The sequence below is a fragment of the Macaca thibetana genome, chromosome 2, assembly GCF_024542745.1.
Source record: "Macaca thibetana thibetana isolate TM-01 chromosome 2, ASM2454274v1, whole genome shotgun sequence".
In the NCBI taxonomy this organism is placed as follows: Eukaryota; Metazoa; Chordata; class Mammalia; order Primates; family Cercopithecidae; genus Macaca; species Macaca thibetana.
Window position 1 is genome coordinate 159973107 of NC_065579.1, and position 14504 is coordinate 159987610.

Genomic DNA, 14504 nt, shown 5'->3' on the forward strand with positions numbered 1-14504 from the left:
GCTGCAGACGGGAGCTGTTCCTATTCAGCCATCTTGCCAGCCAGGGTCATTTTTTAAACTTTTCTTTTGCAGCGGTTACCAAAGTACTGGCAGCAAGCAAAGCTTCTCTCCCCTCTCCAAAAATCTTTCTTTCCATTGATTGTATTTTGTTTCAAACTGGTCCTGATTGTGAGAAAACTCCCTCTCAGGACAGCTCTCCTGGTTCTCTTCAGGCTGATAATGGAACTCTGGTATGATGGAAGGGTATGAAAGTCTTTTTGTAAATGCTGTATGGTTTGCCTTTTTTACATATTTGTGTAAAGAAATTTGTAGTAGTAATTCTCTGACACACAGTTAAAAGAAGTCCTATTTTTCATCTGTCTTCACTTATGTAGTCCTCAAACTTAGGCTAAAATCTCAAATGGACTATAAAAACACTATAGGATTTAGAACTTAATTCGATGATTTAGATAAGGGACACGAAAGAAAGAAAAGGAGAGTTTAATGTTTCTAAATTGATGTCATCTACCAAGAGCCAGAACACAGGAGGAAGAATGTTTGCCTTGCAAGGAGTGCTTTTGGTTTGGGACTTGAATTTAAGGTGGCACAAAATATTTAGATTTTCTTAAAATGCCCAGGATACTACAGGCAATACAGGTTTGAAGCTCCAAAGAAAGGTCTGCACTAAAGGTCAAGAGTCGGGAGTTATTTGTGAGGAAGTAGTAGGTGAAGCTGTAAGACTAGATGAGATGACTCAAGGAAAAATTATGAGAGAAAGAAAAACTCAGAGCAGAACACTAGGGAATTCTAATACTTAAAGAATAGATGAGAAAGAGGAGCCAAACAAACGAGGAGAGAAAACTAAAGATAGAGAATAGGGAAATTAGGCCAGTATTATTAAGGAAACCAGGGGTGAAGTATTTCAGGGAGGGGCAGTGATGAGGAGAATTAAAAATGAAACTGAAAATGTCCAATAAACTTGACTCAAAATAGGTCAACCATGACACTGAGAGTAAAGTATCAAAAGGGCGGTGATCATTTTGAGATAGAATTTAATACCTGTAATTTCATAGGTGGTAATGATGTTAGAAACCCTATGTAACTAAAAGGGCTTTTTAAAACTTACCTAGTTCTTAGATTTCTCAAGTTGGCTCTTCACTTGTCCCTTCCTTTAGTATTATTTTAACTTTTCAAAATGTAGTCACACATTGCTCAACAAAAGGAATACATTCTGAAAAATGCATCATTAGGCAATTTCATCATTGTTTGAACAATATAGAGTGTACTTACACAAACCTAGATGATAGAGCTTACTACACACCTAGGCTATATGATGTAGCCTGTTGCTTTTAGGCTTCAAACCTATACAGCATGTTACTGTACTGAATACTGTAAGTAATTATAACAGAATGGCAAGTCTTCATGTATCTAAACATAGAAAAGGTATAGTACAAACAAAGCATAAAAGATCAAAGGTGTGCGACTTTATAGGGCACTTACAATGAATGGATCTTGGAGATAGAAGTTACTCTGGGTGAGTGAACGAGTGAGTGATCAGTGAATGTGAATACCTAGGACATTACTGTATACTACTGTAGACTTTATAAGCACTGTACATTTAGGCTACACTAAATTTATGTTTTAAAAAGTGATTGTGCTATTATGTTATGATGGCTATGACATCACTAGGCATTAGGAATTTTTCAGTTCTCTTATAATCTTACAGGACTACAGTCAGACATGTGGTCCACTGTTGACTAAAACGTCATTATATAGCACATAATTGTGTTTAGTTTACACATTATTTGGAAAATATGTTTATTGGGGATGTAGTACACAAAATATATTAAAAGGCTATGGTTGTCGGCCGGGCGCGGTGGCTCAAGCCTGTAATCCCAGCACTTTGGGAGGCCGAGGCGGGTGGATCACGAGGTCAGGAGATCAAGACCATCCTGGCTAACATGGTGAAACCCCGTCTCTACTAAAAATACAAAAAACTAGCCGGGCGTGGTGGCGGGCGCCTGTAGTCCCAGCTACTCGGAGGCTGAGGCAGGAGAATGGCGTGAACCTGGGAGGCGGAGCTTGCAGTGAGCCGAGATCGCACCACTGCACTCCAGCCTGGGTGACACAGCGCGAGACTCCGTCTCAAAAAAAAAAAAAAAAAAAAAAAAGGCTATGGTTGTCACAATACATTTCCAAACTAACAAAACCCCAACCCATCATCCCTACCTTCTACCTAAATATTATAGGATAAAACACAAAGCTAGAATTTTTAAAAATCAAACTGCTTTTACTACCTTCTGTATCTTCTATAATTTCCAAACTAGCTATGTTCTATTCTGAATTCATTCAACTACCTAGAGTTCTGTGGGGACACTAGTGAAACAAATGTACTATCCTCAAGCAGCTTACATATCAGTAAATAAATTATTAAGGGTGGAAAATGTGGTAAAAGAAACATAATGTCTTGGAAGGAGAACAAATTTCTGGTTTAGGAAACAGTCGTAGTTAAGGTAACATTAGTTTTTATAATATGCACATTCCCAAATCTCAGTGTTTCAACATGTTTCTCTCTTGCTTATGTAAAGACTGGTCAGGGACCCAGGTTGACCCAGTACATAGCTTCCAAGGTTGCTGTGGGTGTGACATCCAGCCAGAAATCTGGTGAAGAAAGAGCAATGATTACACAGGAACTTTTAATAGACCAGGCTTGGGGCAGCATATGTCACTTCCACCGACATCCTACTCACCAGAATTGGGTCACAGGGCCATAGCTATCTGCAGAGAAGTCTGGGAAATGGAGCTTAGCTATGTGCTCAAGAGGAAAAGTAAAACAGTTATCAAATAATTAGCAATAATTAGCAAGTAACTACCTAGGGGTCACAGAGGACCTCTCAGGTAGAATTTAGACTTAAAGACGATGGGGGAGTACATGGAAGAGTGCTGCAGAATAGGGAAAAGGGGGATTGAAGGAAGAACCAGTTCTAGCTTCACCTGCATGGGTAGAGCCTACAATGTTGGCAGGGACATGTTAGCTTTCAACATCAGCTTCTTAACAATATTTTTCTTTCATCTGAGGAAATTAGTCTATTTCTGAGGAAAAGAAAAACCTGCAATACGTAGCAGTTTGCTTACTTGGATATTGAATGTTAAAGCAGAGAGAGACTTTGTCCTCAAAACCCTCCCATTTCAGAAGTGAGGAGCCTGGGGAGGTCATGCTCTCTGCATCTCACACAGTGAGTCACTATCAAATCAGAATAGAACCCAGAACTCTCAGTTTCCCATTTCAGTGCTCTTTCTGTGAGGAAAGTATAAGTTTGAGCATTTTTAATCCTTAAATATGTAGAAATAACCATGATATTTTATCGTAAATTATTTCAGTCATCTCATTTTAAATTTTACTTTAAACTAAAGAAAAACAGTACTGATTTAAAACATCTTCTATCATAATTCAATATAGCCCATATTTCTTCTTTAGGAAAATTTTTTTTTGTTTTTTATCTTGAAGACCAGTGCCCTCTTCTTCCTGTGTCTCATGTAGACATTTCACAATCCAAATATACAGAGCAAGAATAGATGAAATTAACATGTTTACCATAATTCTATCTAAATTTTCAAAGAAAAAGGGAACAAAAGGTGAGTGATGACTGAGTTGTGTGGCTATAATTGAGTTTTTGTTGCTTTTATTGTTATAACATTTTAATTGGCATAGATGCTTAAATGTATATCAAAATGCATGTCACAGCTCTTGTACAAAAATAAATTTGACTCTAGAACACATATTCTTTACTGAGAATGATAAATTATCTCAGAGCTTGTGATTCTCTACTTTTAAAAATCATAAGGTCAGTTCTTTAATTAAAAGATAAAGAAAAGTACGCAGTGTCCATGTAGTTAAATCACTTTTATCAGGATAATCTAGTAACCAAAATAAAAAAAATTATGAAGGGAAAGACACAATCTATCTTCAGAATAATTGGTCCAAGAATGATTTATTTATAGTCTTATAAGACCCACTTCTAGAAGTCTCCCATCACAGTAAAAGAAAATGAAAACTCTACTGTGTACAACAAATAATTTGTTCTAAATTTACTCATTTCATTATTAATCATAGGCCTTAGTTATTTTATTCTATTAAATAATAAGTCTCTTATATATCAACATTCTCTTTTTCAAAACATGAATATATGGTCAACCTCCAGTATAGGAAATACACATATTTAACATGAAGTTGCAATTACTGGTAACTATATGTTGTTAAATATAGTACAGCTATATGTACCCTTACCCTAGCCTGACAGCATCCTTCATTTGTTTCCATGGAGGCAGATTAGACAACTACCTTTTACACTCCTGAGATTATGTCTCAGTATTGCACAGACCATTAGATAATGGAATACAGCTGAACATATATAAAAACCAGCTCCTAGAATGTCTGTGGACAGAAGTCCAAAGATGTAGCAGTATCTGGATGTGTGAGTATGTGATGACAGTACTCTACAAACCTAGATACCAAAGGGCTTCCTGCCCCCTTCAGTCCTGTGAAATAACGTGGATATTGTCTTATCCACCTGATATTTTAGCAAACTGCCAAGGCTTATTGATGAACCAACGCTGGATTGAGTGCCAGAAACAATCTGCTTCCTAAAATTTGCCCTTCTGTCAGGCTCCAATCAGATTTTTTGGACCTGCCATCTAGTGGCCACTGTAGTAACAAGACACTCATTACATTTTGGCCTTCTTTTATTTTTTAAATTTAAATTTTTTTAAAAAAGTTAAATGTGGCTCATCTGCAGCTAAATGTGGAGGTGCTCCACCCATTAAACTATAGTTCCCACCCTCCCTCGTTAGATACACTGCCGTTTTCATAGAGCAGCTTCAATCAGACCATTTGTTATGTTCAAAGAAAAACAGATTTTTCACGCAAAATGATACACTTCCCACCTGGATTTGAAAAAAAGAAAGTAAGTCTTCTTCCATTATTGAAAAACTATCTGGAGGGGGGTGAAGGGGGAGCTGGAGAGCAGGCATATATTCTGTCAAGTAGTTCTACTTGTGAGACTAATTCTTCCAAACTGTGCACCCAACAGAGTAAACCTCTTATTTTGCTGCTTTTGCACTGATCCCCCACATAGCTGTAATGTTCTAGTTGTTTTCCCTGTCCTATAAACCACGTAGGCATTTGCTATTATACATAATGTTGGCAAAGGAACAATTTACAAATGACTTAAGTAGGTAATTATTTGTTAGAATATAGGTCTATGGAAGTATATGTTAACTGTAGCAAAACCTGGTAAGAGGTTAGTTTTGTTTCTGTGTTTCTATTATAATCCCTGGTTGTTAGTTTTTCTTTTTCCAGGGATTTATGAGTGGAATGTAAAAATGCACAGTGGGCTATTATTATTAATTATTATTTGTCAAAGGAACATGAATATACTGAGCAAAGGCCGTTTTGTGAACTATGCCAGACAGTTCCCCGTCCAAAAGACCTCACAATACAACTCTGAAGCAGGTCCTAAAAAATGCAGGACAGAATGAAAGCAGATGGGTGAATGATACTTATTCAATATCTTAAATATAGAACTCACTAGTGCAGGTGCATCTTCAGATGTTATTTGAAAGAAGAGACAGAATATCTTGGCATTGTGTCATTTATTCATAAATATTATAAATTTTATATTATTTGAGAAAATATTCTAAATATGCAAGGTAGTTTAAAAGAAGGTGTGAAAGCTGATACCCTCAAATGAGACAAAGGGCAAATCGAGTGACTGAACATAAGAAAGTAGAGAAGAACCAGGCCAAGGATGGAGCCAAGGAAAAACAAATCCCACAGGAACACTTAAAGTTTGATGGGAAAAAATGCAGGGATTTAAAAAAATAAAGAATCAAAACAATCAAGGAGGATGATGATCTTGGCAGCTATGCCTTGAATATGCTAAAATTGCCAAGAGAATCCAGGAACAATAATGGCTATGACAACGATTTAGCTGTGGGAATTGCAGTGCAAGGGTGTAGAATTCTGTGTAGTGGACATAGAGGTTGGTTCTGGTCTCGAAGACAGTATCAGCAGAGCAGGAAGAACAGTTAGATTTAGCTAACAGCAGGATAAAAGGTAGAAAATGTTTGTTGAGGAAGATGGAAGTCTATGGAGCTATCCAAGGAGGTCATAGTATTCTTTGAATACCTGTTATCTGCCCTACCCTATGTTAGTTTTTACTGAGTATACTATAGATGTAAGTCAGGATCCTCAGGCCAAAAAAATCTATATTAAAGTGAAAAGGTAAGAATAACCTACATGAAACAATTAGAAAATATAATGCAGCTGATGTTATTAGGGATAGCAGGACTTTAGAGGCGGGAGAAATCAGCAGGCCTCTTGATAATCATGGAAAAACCATCCAACAAGTAAGACCTAAGCTGGGACTCAAAGAATTGGTATGTGGGGAATAGACATAAACAAGGGAGAAATATGATGAAATTATCTGGATAGAAATGAACATGGTGTTTTGGGGGAGTAGTGAAATGACTTTACTGGGTGAAATGGATGGTTTGAGCAGGAAAGGAGGGAGAAGGTGGTAGGATAGTAAAGCAAAGCTGTTGTGTGAACCCGAGAATATAAGGATTCATCAGCATGTTATGGGGGGTATTTATAAATTCATCCTGAAAGTATTTATTGAGGGCATATTATGTTGCAGGCACAAATTAAACAAAACTTTTCCCCTTATGACATTTATATTTAATGAGGGAAAACAGACACCTCCCCCCCCAACAAAAAAGCAAACAAATAAATGAACAAGTTAAGTTTAGAGAACAATTAGTGTCATGAAGAACATTAATCTGAGTGATAAAATAATGACAGGCTAGAGTAGAGATGGCCCCAAAGGGGAAGAGTGGAGAGTATTCAAAATTGGAGGCCAGGCGCAGTGGCTCATGTCTGTAATCCCAACACTTTGGGAGGCTAAGGCAGGCGTATTGTTTGAGGTCAGGAGTTCGAGACCAGCCTAGCCAACATAGTGAAACCTCGTCTCTACTAAAATACAAAAATTAGCCAGGTGTGACAGTGGTGCATGCCTGTAATCTCAGCTACTTAGGAGGCTGCGGCAGGAGAACTGCTTGAACCCGAGAGGTGGAAGTTGTAGTAGGCCGAGATGGCATGACTGCACTCCAGCCTGGGCAACAGAGTGAGACTCCATCTCAGAAAAAAAAAAAAAATTGGAAATTCTTAAGACTTGGAGATAGTTTGGATAGGGAGGAGAAAGGGAAGATACAGGTGATGTGTAGTTATCTAGTCTAAGAAATTAAAGTTTGTAATGCCAGTTATATAAGCTGGAAAGATGGAGAGAGAGGAAACATTGAGGAGGGAGTAGAAAAGCTCGGTGTTCCCATAACTCCCCCTTGATGCAGTTGTCTACCAGGAAAGTTTCCCAATTCCTTGAAAACGTTAGCCCCTAACTCACTAACACTTTTTCCATTTCTACCCCATTACAATTATTGGTCATTCACTGTGTAAATACACACTCCCTCTAATACCTCCTCTCAATTTTTTGAACTTCTCATGATCGATACACCACTCTGCCATAGCTGCTCATTCCCATGGCTACATTTTTGATCTTTTAATTACTAATAATTATAATCTTCCACAATCTCAATTTCAAGCATTCCATTTTCCAACCACAGCCTAATGTCTTAGTTCAATCCCTTTGTTACCCCTAATACACCAATTCCTTAAGCCCACTAGGACCCCTAATTCATTGGTTTTACCCATAGCTTCTCATATGCTGACTTCGTTATATAGTGTAGATTCCACGGACAATGATTTTAATCATTTCCTTGCATGCGCCTTTAACACCGTTGACCTTCTCTGGCTTCACTCTGCTCTCCTGACAAATCTCAACTGTACTGGTCATATGCAACTCCCCATCTATTTCATGCCTGTGTGCCAGCTGAATGTGGCTGCAGAAAAACACACAAGCAAATGTATGACTCTCAATTTAAATTCATGATCCCTCAAGGAGGCCCTTAACGCTGCCCAGCAAATATAATGTTTCCTTGTCATTTACTCTTCCATATCTGTACAGGAATATTTCATATTTTCCCTCTCTCAAATTTCTAACACCTCCTCCCCCATCCTTATGCTCAACTTAGAATCTTTCTTTCTACTTCACTGAAAAGATAGAAACCATCAAAAGAGAACTTCACAAATACTTGCTGTCCAGCACCCCTACCCTCCCATTTTTATCTGTACCCATGTATTTTGCCTTCTCTCCTACAACTATGGATAACCTCTGTGTACTCTTGGCTCAGCCCATCCCTCATTGTGCATTAGAATCTGTCTCCTCTTGCACATGCGTAAATGGTGCTCCTGAAAAAGCTCACATCTTTCTTCTGCTTTATCAAATTTTCTCTTTCTATCAAATCTTTCCTATCAGTATACAAACATGTTGTAATTTATCTCATCCTAAAAATACCTTTATAAACCCTACTTCCTAGCAGCTCCTGTCCCATTTCTTTGATTTCCATTACAGCAAAACTTCTCAAGAAATCCCTAGACTCACTGTAGACACTCTCCAATCCTATGCTCTAGTTCTCTTTTGCCCCTCTAGTTAGCTTTTGCGCCTACCAGTCTAGTAAAACTGTTGATGCTAAGGTCACCAATGACTTCCATCTTGCTAAATCCATTAACCAATTAGCAGTCTTTGTCTTTCCTGATCTCTCAGAATCGTTTTATGTGGCCCATTATTCATTCTCCATTAAAACACTTTCTTCACTTGGCATTCAGTCCATCACAGTCTCCTGATTTTTTTCCTCTCTCACAGTCTACTCCTCCTCAGTCTCTTTTGCGAGCATATTCTCATTTCCCAGGCAGGTAAACATTAGAGTGCCCTAGAGCTCAATCTTTGAAGCTCTTCTCTTCAGCTCCATTCACTCTCTTAATATTTGCACCCAAGCTTATGGTGCAAGCTTGTATCTCTAGTCCAGGCCTTTACCCAGAATTCTAGGCTCACATATTTAGCAGCCTATTCAACATCTCCACCGTCTGTCTAATGAGCATCTCAAACTTGACATATCAGAAATGGAATTCCTTATTTTACCAAGCAAATACATAGCCTCCCCAATATTGGTAAATAACACTCCACCTTTAGCGTTGCCCAAATCAAAAATTTACTTCTCTCCCAGACCTGTATTTCTCTCACAAACCCAACCATTGAACAAATCCTGCAGCTCTACCTTCAGAATAAATTCAGAATCTTACCACTGCTCATCCTCATCACCACTACTACCCTGATCCAAGCAACTACCATTTCTTACCCGGATTATTACAATAGCCTCCTAATTGTCTTCCCTGCTTCTGGCCTTACCACTTACAGTGTATTCTCAAAATGATAGCCAGAGTGATGCTTTGCAATATGTGTAATGTAATTTCAGTCAGACCACATCACTTCTCTGCTCAGAACTCTCTAATGGCTCAACATCTCACTTGGAAGAAAAGCCTTTGCAATAGTTCACAAGACCTTCCATATTCAATTTCTGCATTACCTCTCTGTCTTCATTTAGCACTCCACCCTAGCTCACCCCCCTCAACCTTCATTGACTCCTTCCTAACCTCAAACCTACCATGCATGATTTCACCTTTGCACTTGCTTTTCTGGCCGCCTTAAATGTTTTCCCCAGATAAGGCTTGTTTGCTTATCATCTTCAGGTCTTTGCTCAATTTTCACTTCTAAGTAAGACCTTTCATAACCACTGTATTTAACATTTAACCCTCCACCCCTTTTGGTTCGTAGCATCTACCACCTTCAGACACAATATATATTTTATTTACACATTTATTTCCCCTTTCATGGACTATAAGCCCCATGATTGTAAGGTTTTTTTGTTTTTTGGGGGGGTTTTTTTGGTTTTGTGTTTTGGTTTTTTTTTTGTTTTTTTTTTGTTTGTTTGTTTGTTTTTGCCTGTTCTGTGCTCTAAGAAATCCTCAGTGCCTAGTACAGAGCCTGACACATAGAGAGTGTTCAGTAAATATTCGTTGTATGAATTGAAGGAAATAATAACTGATTCTTTCCCTGGATTTAGAGGTGTTTTATTAAATGCAAAACATGATGTTGTGGCATGGGCTCCATGATTCTCCATGGCAAAATTTTATTATTCTTCAAAATTAATTTTGAAAGTAAAACTGCTTTATGCAGGCTTATCCAGAATATTAGATAGGCCACTATTTCTGTTTAGCACCCAAAGCAGCAACATCCACAGCATTTATTAACTTTTTTTTCATTTAGTAAATATTTATCAGGGAATATGGGTGTTCTAGACACAGGTAGTGACATGTGCAAAGACTCAGAAACTTAAGAAAACATAGTACAATGTACTGTTGCAATATTACAAGTGACAGATAATGATGCTCTGAGCTAATGTGGTGCAGTGGGGATGAGAGAGGTAGAAATGTGAAAAACGTTATGAAGTGAAAGGGCACTAGATTCAAGAAATCTGGTTAGTAGAGACACAAAATACTGTCTACCTTTATCAGGCTATGAAGTGGAAAGTGATTACAAAAGAGTTAGATAAGAATGAAACTTAAACATAGAGGACATGGATTGTAAAATTTCCTTTGTAGGTTATAGACTTAAAATTTCTCACTGTCAGAGTGACTATAAAAAATATTCAATGTGTCTACTTGGCAAAATCATTTGAAAGGTGTTCCCAGATCAGACCCTAACTCTCATTCTTTTCTCCGACTGACAGTTGAAATAGTTTGAGGTCTCAAATTTTTTGTCTAGTAATCTCACCCTTCCTGAAAGTAATTTTTCTTATTTTATGCAAAAATTGCTATATGAAGACTTAGAAAAATATATGTATGTGTTTTCACAGGTAAAAGTATAAAGAAAACTAGCCTTTTAAAATTTGTAAGTTTAATAAATTAATATTAGTTCGAAACCCAATTAACTGTAAATATTGCTTTCTATTCAAAAAAGGCCTCCTTTGGTTATTAGAATTACACATCTATATGCACGGATGATTACTTGAAGGTGAGATAAAACCAACCATGACTCCTAGGTATGGAACTTTGGCAGATGGGTGAATGGTAATACTATTAATATTTACTCACATAGGAAACATAGGAGGAAGAGAAAGTTTGAAGGAAAAGATGAGTTCAGCTTTGGACATGTTGAATTTAGGATGCTTTTGGAATATCTAATTGTAATTGTCTAGTAGTTCATTTGATATAAAGCATTACAGATCAAGAGAGAAGTAATGGCTCAAGATATAGATTTGAAAGGTATTTAAAAACAGGGAGATATGAATGTCCAGTAGGCAATGGACATATTAGTCTGAAATATGTCTAGTAAAGCATTACAGGATACAGAGCTGAGTATCAAAGAACTTACAAACACTTATGTGATATTTTCCTAGACTGATTTTCTCTTAAATCCACTTCTACTCATCCCTCAAACCAACACACATCCTATCCTCAGCCTTCCCTTAAAATGCCTATGATTTACCCTTTACATTGCAGGTATGCCTTGATTTCTGTAGTAATTGTATACCTCAAAATTGCATGCCGAGCAAAATTATGTACATGAGATCACATAGTCAGTTGACTCATTACTGTAAGAAACTATGGAATGAGGCAGTTTGCATTGTTAATGATGTCCCACTATTTATCACCACCTTTAAGTGTTTTTGTCCAATTTTTGTGTGGGGGTACATCATATTCAACTGATATAATGTCAAATGATTGAGATATTTAAAGAGACTCCTGTAAAACAGTGAGAGAGAAGTCATCTTTATTCTATTTCCATCTTTATTCTTTTTTCTTTTTCTTTTTCATAGGGAAGGAAGCAGAGGTACTCAGAACTTAAATAATTTCCCAAAGGTCAGCCTTTCTGTAAGTCAGCCATCCTACAGAAATGTAACTTTAAATTTTAGCGCTCTCTGATATTCTTTTTTTTTCTAGCATTGAATCATTTTAAAATTTTTTCGTGCCATTTCCCTTTTGTCACCCCTATACCTCAGTAGGTTTACTTGCTTACCTTTTTATTCTATAATATCTTGTGTCTGTTCTGTCTGCCTATACTTGAAATTTTCCTGACAGGGGCCACTGAGTGAACAGTTTATGTTGGTTTTATAGTAGTAGTTGTAATCTCTGTTGTCCCAATTTTCTAGAATGTATGGTTGTTTGGGACTTCTCTGTGCTCTGCCTCTTTATTGGCAGTCTCACTTTCTTTCTTGTGTCTTACCTTTATCTCTCCAGAAAAGCTTCTGCAAAATGTGTCTTTCCCACCAATCACAATGCTGCACTCTTAGTGTATGCAGTCTCTATGGTAACTGGGACACATGCCACAACACCAAGATTACTGGAGCAACCATCAGAGTGGGGAAATCAGCGCATGCCCTCCTTTGGTACCACAGAAGTTGCCCCATTGAAACTGGGATCAGATACTTGTATTTTAATATACAGGGCAAGGAAGGTGGCAGAGGAAATGCTATAAACCCAGTCTCTCTAAAGGCACATTATTGGGGTTTGATGGAATTCTTGAAGTTGATCTTATTTATCATGAATAAAGCTAGATTCATGTACTGATCCTGAGCAGACATGGATAAACTGGTTGAACTTGAGATTTTTTTTTTTTCCTGCAGATACATGACTAGTTCGTAAACAAGAGAATTTTACTAAATTAGTATATATGCTTAGGTAAGCTCAGGGAAATTACCAATGTAAAGTAAAAATTATTCACTTGCATTGTAGAGACAGACTGTCAGATGATTTCCCTAGCAATTGCATTGTTGACCCAGGGAGGGCAAAAGGCAAAATTGGCTCTCTCTGAGCCTGCTTTAGAGTGGAGGCAGTTCTATTAGGTCTTGAAGGGAATGAGGATTAAGCAATGAGGCTCTTCTGGGGTGCTTCCTTTAGGACTGAACTTCATTCCAAATATGCAGAGGATCTGACTCCCAGGTACAGCCCAATAGAAACAAAGGGTGTAAATCGGAGTTTTATAACTTTGGCCCTGTTAACCTTTGGGGCCAGATAAATCTTTGTGGAACAGCGCTGTCCTATGCACTGTAAGATGTTTAGCAGCATCCCTGGCATCTACCCTCTAAATGCCAGTAGGAACTTTTCTAACTGTGACAACAAAAAATACAAATGTCCCCTGATTGGGGGCAAAAAGTAGCCCCAGATTGAGAACCACTGGCCTAAAGCCAGATGCAGCTTGGGTAAGAAAAGAGAGTTGGAGAATCCCTTAAAAGGCCCAGAATATTCAGTAGTTGATCATTCAGCAGGTATTTATTGAGCCCCTGTTATCTTCCAGGCGCTCTTCTATTTATCAGGGATACCACTGTGAAGAGTCATGATCTCGTGGAGCTTACCTTCTAGTAGATGAATGCCACATGTTCCTAACTAGCAGGTTCCCCTTCCCTCCACACAGCATAACAGCAAATGCTTCAAGCCAACTGAGGGCCAAGAAAAGGAAAACACAAGTTCATATTTGAAGATTCTTTTTTCATTTTATGAACCTCAAAACGGCTTTGATTTAAAAATGAAACTTGGCAAGTGATTAGTTCATATGTTTTAGTTTATAATATGTTTTAATCATTTTGGGTGTTTTCAAAACAAATGGTGAGATTAGGGTTTTTTTTTTCTCTTCTATTTTTGGCCCCTTTCCTCTGGAGAGTCCTCCTCTTGTGTTTAGTTCTTGGTGTTCTTAGTATATTTGAAGAGTGCTTTTAAGTATTTGAAATGTGTGTACATGGTTGAAAGGGGATGAGGAAGAAGAAACCTAAGATTTCATGACCCTGCTCAAACAAATACCCACACCCCAGCCCTAAAGCAGTGTCTGGGCACCACATCTTCAAGGAAGGCCCCTTGGAAACCCCTCATGGGCCAGTCCTCTGACCCAGGTGATCTCCGAACCCCCTTTATGTATTCTTATGAAGATAAGTGATAAAGAATGGACTGTGAGATTTGTTGTTCAGATTTTTCCCCTTAGAATGTGAGCTCAGTGGATATTAGTACCATGTTGGCTCTGTCCACAGTTCTACTGTCTTCAGCATAGGGCCTGGTACACAGTAAGTGCTTAAGAAATACGTGTCGAATGGCTGGGCGCAGTGGCTCACACCTGTAATCCCAGCACTTTGGGAGGCCGAGGCGGGTGGATCACGAGGTCAGGAATTCAAGACCAGCCTGGCCAAGATGGTGAAATCCTGTCTCTACTAAAAATACAAAAATTAGCCGGACATGGTGGCAGGTGCCTGTAATCCCAGCTACTAGGGAGGCTGGGGCAGAGAAATACTTGAGCCCAGGAGGCAGAGGTTGCAGTGAGCCGAGATTGTGTCACAGCATTCCAGCCTGGGCGACAGAGAGAGAGATTTGGTCTCAAAAAAAAAAAAGAAAAAAGAAATATGTGTTCAATGACTGACAAACTGACTGAGAAACCTAGCTTTTGGGGTGTCCTTCCCAAACACTTTAAGCCTGTGCATTGCCTGTGGATTAACGTGCCTCTAGTGTGAGACCTCATTGTGTTCCT

The 14504-nt window shown here is 38.2% G+C and overlaps 1 protein-coding gene across 34 annotated transcripts in view; it reads left to right on the top strand.

The window, feature by feature from the left end:
- ZBTB20 (zinc finger and BTB domain containing 20) overlaps positions 1-14504 on the top strand; it is an 811121-nt gene that overhangs the window by 611949 nt on the left and 184668 nt on the right. For 3 of the 34 annotated variants that reach the window (XM_050781936.1, XM_050781947.1, XM_050781954.1), the window contains one exon: positions 11812-11866. The exons of the other annotated variants lie outside the window; for them this stretch is intronic. The gene's annotated coding sequence lies outside the window, so the exon portion shown is untranslated. The remainder of the gene's footprint in view (positions 1-11811; positions 11867-14504) is intronic. 34 annotated transcript variants of the gene reach the window in all.